This window comes from Papaver somniferum, chromosome 2 (assembly GCF_003573695.1).
Source record: "Papaver somniferum cultivar HN1 chromosome 2, ASM357369v1, whole genome shotgun sequence".
In the NCBI taxonomy this organism is placed as follows: domain Eukaryota; kingdom Viridiplantae; phylum Streptophyta; class Magnoliopsida; order Ranunculales; family Papaveraceae; genus Papaver; species Papaver somniferum.
Window position 1 is genome coordinate 80,084,483 of NC_039359.1, and position 7,329 is coordinate 80,091,811.

Genomic DNA, 7,329 nt, shown 5'->3' on the forward strand with positions numbered 1-7,329 from the left:
TCAAATTGGTTGTCCCAAAGGTAATTAATCCATGTAAGCGTATAGGTTTTTATATAAAAAATAGGTTATGTATATTGAAAGTGATTCGGCGCTCATTTACCTACTCATTCTATTTTGCTACGTCAATCCCTCGATTCTTATTGGTCGGGGGCCAAGAGCATGATTCGACGCTCATTTACCCACCCTTTCTATTGTGCTACGTGAATCCTTGATTCTTATTGGTCGGGGGCCAAGATCATGATTCAGCGCTCATTTACCTATCCATTCTATTTTGCTACGTCAATCCTTGATTCTTATTGGTCGTGTCCCAAGAAGAGCATGATTCGACGCTCATTTACCCACCCATTCTACTGTGCTACGTCAATCCTTGATTCTTATTGGTCGGGGGCCAAGAGCATGATTCGGCGCTCATTTACCTATCCATTCTATTTTGCTACGTCAATCCTTGATTCTTATTGGTCGTGGCCCAGGAAGAGCATGATTCGGCGCTCATTTACCTATCCATTATAATTTGCTACGTCAATCCTTGATTCTTATTGGTCGTGGCCCAAGAGCTTTACAATTCGAGCTTTTGGTCTAACTTTCAATGTGAGGCTAGCAATTTCCACTCAAATTATATAGTTAATTTAAGGCTTTCAATGTGAATCTAATTAATGTTTCTATCGAGTTCTAATCCAAGGAAAAAATGCAACAATAACAAATTAAAAGTTGCTATCATAAAAATTATAAAATAGTTAAATCGTCATCACTCTCATCACCTTCGTTTTTACCATTGCTATGGTCGATAAATATCGGAATTTCGCCATCACTATCTTCAACCAGCGGTGGCGTTTTGTCATCAGTCTCCTCTCCCTCGTCTTCGTTTTAACTTATGTCGAAAAATGTTAGCATTTCTTCGTTGCTCTTTTGATCCTCTCCCATGTGACTGCCAACAGGTGTCTTTCCCTGCATCACATATATTTTTTGTTCTGCAATGGGTAAATTGAGAGTGTAACCCTTATACTGATCAACTAAAAAAAACTAATTACATCGAGCACTATATTTATGTAAAGCTTCCCAGATTCATTAGCCTGAATGGTCAACAGCTCCAAGTAAATTACAATTTAGGTATCTGTTTATGGTTTATGGTTTATGGAGTAATCATCACCTTATGCAGTTAGGTATCTTTTAATGGCACTCACAATCCGTGGGAGTAATCATCACCTTATATGTAGCGTGAAAGGAAAATCGCCGAATACAATGGTAAATAGATGTGCGCCCGTCCGTTGCACGGGTTCAAATTGGTTGTCCCAAAGGTAATTAATCCATGTAAGCGTATAGGTTTTTATATAAAAAATAGGTTATGTATATTGAAAGTGATTCGGCGCTCATTTACCTACTCATTCTATTTTGCTACGTCAATCCCTCGATTCTTATTGGTCGGGGGCCAAGAGCATGATTCGACGCTCATTTACCCACCCTTTCTATTGTGCTACGTGAATCCTTGATTCTTATTGTTCGGGGGCCAAGATCATGATTCAGCGCTCATTTACCTATCCATTCTATTTTGCTACGTCAATCCTTGATTCTTATTGGTCGTGTCCCAAGAAGAGCATGATTCGACGCTCATTTACCCACCCATTCTACTGTGCTACGTCAATCCTTGATTCTTATTGGTCGGGGGCCAAGAGCATGATTCGCCGCTCATTTACCTATCCATTCTATTTTGCTACGTCAATCCTTGATTCTTATTGGTCGTGGCCCAGGAAGAGCATGATTCGGCGCTCATTTACCTATCCATTATAATTTGCTACGTCAATCCTTGATTCTTATTGGTCGTGGCCCAGGAGCTTTACAATTCGAGCTTTTGGTCTAACTTTCAATGTGAGGCTAGCAATTTCCACTCAAATTATATAGTTAATTTGAGGCTTTCAATGTGAATCTAATTAATGTTTTTATCGAGTTCTAATCCAAGGAAAAAATACAACAGTAACAAATTAAAAGTTGCTATCATAAAAATTATAAAATAGTTAAATCGTCATCACTCTCATCACCTTCGTTTTTACCATTGCTATGGTCGATAAATATCGGAATTTCGCCATCACTATCTTCAACCAGCGGTGGCGTTTTGTCATCAGTCTCCTCTCCCTCGTCTTCGTTTTAACTTATGTCGAAAAATGTTAGCATTTCTTCGTTGCTCTTTTGATCCTCTCCCATGTGACTGCCAACAGGTGTCTTTCCCTGCATCACATATATTTTTTGTTCTGCAATGGGTAAATTGAGAGTGTAACCCTTATACAGATCAACTAAAAAAAACTAATTACATCGAGCACTATATTTATGTAAAGCTTCCCAGATTCATTAGCCTGAATGGTCAACAGCTCCAAGTAAATTACAATTTAGGTATCTGTTTATGGTTTATGGTTTATGGAGTAATCATCACCTTATACAGTTAGGTATCTTTTAATGGCACTCACAATCCGTGGGAGTAATCATCACCTTATATGTAGCGTGAAAGGAAAATCGCCGAATACAATGGTAAATAGATGTGCGCCCGTTCGTTGCACGGGTTCAAATTGGTTGTCCCAAAGGTAATTAATCCATGTAAGCGTATAGGTTTTTATATAAAAAATAGGTTATGTATATTGAAAGTGATTCGGCGCTCATTTACCTACTCATTCTATTTTGCTACGTCAATCCCTCGATTCTTATTGGTCGGGGGCCAAGAGCATGATTCGACGCTCATTTACCCACCCTTTCTATTGTGCTACGTGAATCCTTGATTCTTATTGGTCGGGGGCCAAGATCATGATTCAGCGCTCATTTACCTATCCATTCTATTTTGCTACGTCAATCCTTGATTCTTATTGGTCGTGTCCCAAGAAGAGCATGATTCGACGCTCATTTACCCACCCATTCTACTGTGCTACGTCAATCCTTGATTCTTATTGGTCGGGGGCCAAGAGCATGATTCGGCGCTCATTTACCTATCCATTCTATTTTGCTACGTCAATCCTTGATTCTTATTGGTCGTGGCCCAGGAAGAGCATGATTCGGCGCTCATTTACCTATCCATTATAATTTGCTACGTCAATCCTTGATTCTTATTGGTCGTGGCCCAAGAGCTTTACAATTCGAGCTTTTGGTCTAACTTTCAATGTGAGGCTAGCAATTTCCACTCAAATTATATAGTTAATTTAAGGCTTTCAATGTGAATCTAATTAATGTTTCTATCGAGTTCTAATCCAAGGAAAAAATGCAACAATAACAAATTAAAAGTTGCTATCATAAAAATTATAAAATAGTTAAATCGTCATCACTCTCATCACCTTCGTTTTTACCATTGCTATGGTCGATAAATATCGGAATTTCGCCATCACTATCTTCAACCAGCGGTGGCGTTTTGTCATCAGTCTCCTCTCCCTCGTCTTCGTTTTAACTTATGTCGAAAAATGTTAGCATTTCTTCGTTGCTCTTTTGATCCTCTCCCATGTGACTGCCAACAGGTGTCTTTCCCTGCATCACATATATTTTTTGTTCTGCAATGGGTAAATTGAGAGTGTAACCCTTATACTGATCAACTAAAAAAAACTAATTACATCGAGCACTATATTTATGTAAAGCTTCCCAGATTCATTAGCCTGAATGGTCAACAGCTCCAAGTAAATTACAATTTAGGTATCTGTTTATGGTTTATGGTTTATGGAGTAATCATCACCTTATGCAGTTAGGTATCTTTTAATGGCACTCACAATCCGTGGGAGTAATCATCACCTTATATGTAGCGTGAAAGGAAAATCGCCGAATACAATGGTAAATAGATGTGCGCCCGTCCGTTGCACGGGTTCAAATTGGTTGTCCCAAAGGTAATTAATCCATGTAAGCGTATAGGTTTTTATATAAAAAATAGGTTATGTATATTGAAAGTGATTCGGCGCTCATTTACCTACTCATTCTATTTTGCTACGTCAATCCCTCGATTCTTATTGGTCGGGGGCCAAGAGCATGATTCGACGCTCATTTACCCACCCTTTCTATTGTGCTACGTGAATCCTTGATTCTTATTGTTCGGGGGCCAAGATCATGATTCAGCGCTCATTTACCTATCCATTCTATTTTGCTACGTCAATCCTTGATTCTTATTGGTCGTGTCCCAAGAAGAGCATGATTCGACGCTCATTTACCCACCCATTCTACTGTGCTACGTCAATCCTTGATTCTTATTGGTCGGGGGCCAAGTGCATGATTCGGCGCTCATTTACCTATCCATTCTATTTTGCTACGTCAATCCTTGATTCTTATTGGTCGTGTCCCTAGAAGAGCATGATTCGACGCTCATTTACCCACCCATTCTACTGTGCTACGTCAATCCTTGATTCTTATTGGTCGGGGGCCAAGAGCATGATTCGGTGCTCATTTACCTATCCATTCTATTTTTCTACGTCAATCCTTGATTCTTATTGGTCGTGGCCCAGGAAGAGCATGATTCGGCGCTCATTTACCTACTCATTCTATTTTGCTACGTCAATCCCTCGATTCTTATTGGTCGGGGGCCAAGAGCATGATTCGACGCTCATTTACCCACCTGTTCTATTGTGCTACGTGAATCCTTGATTCTTATTGGTCGGGGACCAAGAGCATGATTCAGCGCTCATTTACCTATCCATTCTATTTTGCTACGTCAATCCTTGATTCTTATTGGTCGTGTCCCAAGAAGAGCATGATTCGACGCTCATTTACCCACCCATTCTACTGTGGTACGTCAATCCTTGATTCTTATTGGTCGGGGGCCAAGAGCATGATTCGGCGCTCATTTACCTATCCATTCTATTTTTCTACGTCAATCCTTGATTCTTATTGGTCGTGGCCCAGGAAGAGCATGATTTGGCGCTCATTTACCTATCCATTATAATTTGCTACGTCAATCCTTGATTCTTATTGGTCGTGGCCCAGGAGCTTTACAATTCGAGCTTTTGGTCTAACTTTCAATGTGAGGCTAGCAATTTCCACTCAAATTATATAGTTAATTTGAGGCTTTCAATGTGAATCTAATTAATGTTTCTATCGAGTTCTAATCCAAGGAAAAAATGCAACAATAACAAATTAAAAGTTGCTATCATAAAAATTATAAAATAGTTAAATCGTCATCACTCTCATCACCTTCGTTTTTACCATTGCTATGGTCGATAAATATCGTAATTTCTCCATCACTATCTTCAACCAGCGGTGGCGTTTTGTCATCAGTCTCCTCTCCCTCGTCTTCGTTTTAACTTATGTCGAAAAATGTTAGCATTTCTTCGTTGCTCTTTTGATCCTCTCCCATGTGACTGCCAACAGGTGTCTTTCCCTGCATCACATATATTTTTTGTTCTGCAATGGGTAAATTGAGAGTGTAACCCTTATACTGATCAACTAAAAAAAACTAATTACATCGAGCACTATATTTATGTAAAGCTTCCCAGATTCATTAGCCTGAATGGTCAACAGCTCCAAGTAAATTACAATTTAGGTATCTGTTTATGGTTTATGGTTTATGGAGTAATCATCACCTTATGCAGTTAGGTATCTTTTAATGGCACTCACAATCCGTGGGAGTAATCATCACCTTATATGTAGCGTGAAAGGAAAATCGCCGAATACAATGGTAAATAGATGTGCGCCCGTTCGTTGCACGGGTTCAAATTGGTTGTCCCAAAGGTAATTAATCCATGTAAGCGTATAGGTTTTTATATAAAAAATAGGTTATGTATATTGAAAGTGATTCGGCGCTCATTTACCTACTCATTCTATTTTGCTACGTCAATCCCTCGATTCTTATTGGTCGGGGGCCAAGAGCATGATTCGACGCTCATTTACCCACCCTTTCTATTGTGCTACGTGAATCCTTGATTCTTATTGGTCGGGGGCCAAGATCATGATTCAGCGCTCATTTACCTATCCATTCTATTTTGCTACGTCAATCCTTGATTCTTATTGGTCGTGTCCCAAGAAGAGCATGATTCGACGCTCATTTACCCACCCATTCTACTGTGCTACGTCAATCCTTGATTCTTATTGGTCGGGGGCCAAGAGCATGATTCGGCGCTCATTTACCTATCCATTCTATTTTGCTACGTCAATCCTTGATTCTTATTGGTCGTGGCCCAGGAAGAGCATGATTCGGCGCTCATTTACCTATCCATTATAATTTGCTACGTCAATCCTTGATTCTTATTGGTCGTGGCCCAGGAGCTTTCAATGTGAGGCTAGCAATTTCCACTCAAATTATATAGTTAATTTGAGGCTTTCAATGTGAATCTAATTAATGTTTCTATCGATTTCTAATCCAAGGAAAAAATGCAACAGTAACAAATTAAAAGTTGCTATCATAAAAATTATAAAATAGTTAAATCGTCATCACTCTCATCACCTTCGTTTTTACCATTGCTATGGTCGATAAATATCGGAATTTCGCCATCACTATCTTCAACCAGCGGTGGCGTTTTGTCATCAGTCTCCTCTCCCTCGTCTTCGTTTTAACTTATGTCGAAAAATGTTAGCATTTCTTCGTTGCTCTTTTGATCCTCTCCCATGTGACTGCCAACAGGTGTCTTTCCCTGCATCACATATATTTTTTGTTCTGCAATGGGTAAATTGAGAGTGTAACCCTTATACAGATCAAGTAAAAAAAACTAATTACATCGAGCACTATATTTATGTAAAGCTTCCCAGATTCATTAGCCTGAATGGTCAACAGCTCCAAGTAAATTACAATTTAGGTATCTGTTTATGGTTTATGGTTTATGGAGTAATCATCACCTTATGCAGTTAGGTATCTTTTAATGGCACTCACAATCCGTGGGAGTAATCATCACCTTATATGTAGCGTGAAAGGAAAATCGCCGAATACAATGGTAAATAGATGTGCGCCCGTTCGTTGCACGGGTTAAAATTGGTTGTCCCAAAGGTAATTAATCCATGTAAGCGTATAGGTTTTTATATAAAAAATAGATTATGTATATTGAAAGTGATTCGGCGCTCATTTACCTACTCATTCTATTTTGCTACGTCAATCCCTCGATTCTTATTGGTCGGGGGCCAAGAGCATGATTCGACGCTCATTTACCCACCCTTTCTATTGTGCTACGTGAATCCTTGATTCTTATTGGTCGGGGGCCAAGATCATGATTCAGCGCTCATTTACCTATCCATTCTATTTTGCTACGTCAATCCTTGATTCTTATTGGTCGTGTCCCAAGAAGAGCATGATTCGACGCTCATTTACCCACCCATTCTACTGTGCTACGTCAATCCTTGATTCTTATTGGTCGGGGGCCAAGAGCATGATTCGGCGCTCATTTACCTATCCAT